General features: G+C 68.0%; 1 protein-coding gene across 2 annotated transcripts in view; it reads right to left on the bottom strand.

Annotated features, from left to right (window-relative positions):
- Positions 1-687, bottom strand: part of LOC113202785 (microsomal triacylglycerol transfer protein) — a 7608-nt gene that overhangs the window by 6220 nt on the left and 701 nt on the right. Inside the window, exon 1 of one of the 2 annotated variants that reach the window (XM_052264414.1) lies at positions 334-597. The exons of the other annotated variant lie outside the window; for it this stretch is intronic. The gene's annotated coding sequence lies outside the window, so the exon portion shown is untranslated. Of the gene's footprint in view, positions 1-333; positions 598-687 lie in introns of those variants that run through there. 2 annotated transcript variants of the gene reach the window in all.

Below are 687 nucleotides of genomic sequence, written 5' to 3'. Positions count from 1 at the left end.
CCCATCTCCCCCCCCGCTCTGCGCCACTGCCATGGGCATGGCCACAGGCCACTGCGGAGAAAGATGGAAGCGGTCGGCCCGTACATCGTTCATGATTGTACAACCTACGCTACCTCGCGGTCAAGGACGCCTCGACGCCGACTGGAGCGCACGTACCCCAGCACGCGATCGAGGGGCAGGCCCGGCATTTAGGCCCCTCTCCGCGACAGCCCCAGCCCCACTGCGGAAGCGAGCGATGCCGAAACTGACCCGAGAAATGTCCGAAACCCTGACGAATCAGAGGAGACGAGAGTGCAGACGGCCAGCATGGGGGGCGGGGCGAGCGGGACTTACACCTGGAAGAGAGCGACGGGTGTCGTGGCCGCGCGGGGCGCGCCGTCGAGAGTCGTGCTGGCGAAGGCGACGTGTCGGCGACGGGTCGGGTCAGCCTCTACTGTCCGTATCGCGTCCCAGAGTGCCACTGCAGAGAGCTTGAGTGGCCCAAGTCCAGGGCCTCGGCGGGGCGCGGGCGGCGAGGGGGACCCACGCCGCGAGCCCCGCCGGCCCGGGACGAGCGGAGGGCCGACGTGTGACTCGCGGGCTGGGGGTGGACATGACGATATGCAGATCCTAATCGCTGGCTGCTGCAGCGACAGCAAAGATTCTGGGGCATGAGGACGCGTGGCGGAGGCGTAGCTTAGACCCCCC

This window comes from Frankliniella occidentalis, unplaced genomic scaffold, assembly GCF_000697945.3.
Source record: "Frankliniella occidentalis isolate FOCC.00 unplaced genomic scaffold, Focc_3.1 Scaffold19, whole genome shotgun sequence".
NCBI classification, from domain to species: Eukaryota; Metazoa; Arthropoda; class Insecta; order Thysanoptera; family Thripidae; genus Frankliniella; species Frankliniella occidentalis.
The sequence above is the reverse complement of the archived record's forward strand: the minus strand, read 5'-3'. Positions and strand labels throughout refer to the sequence as shown.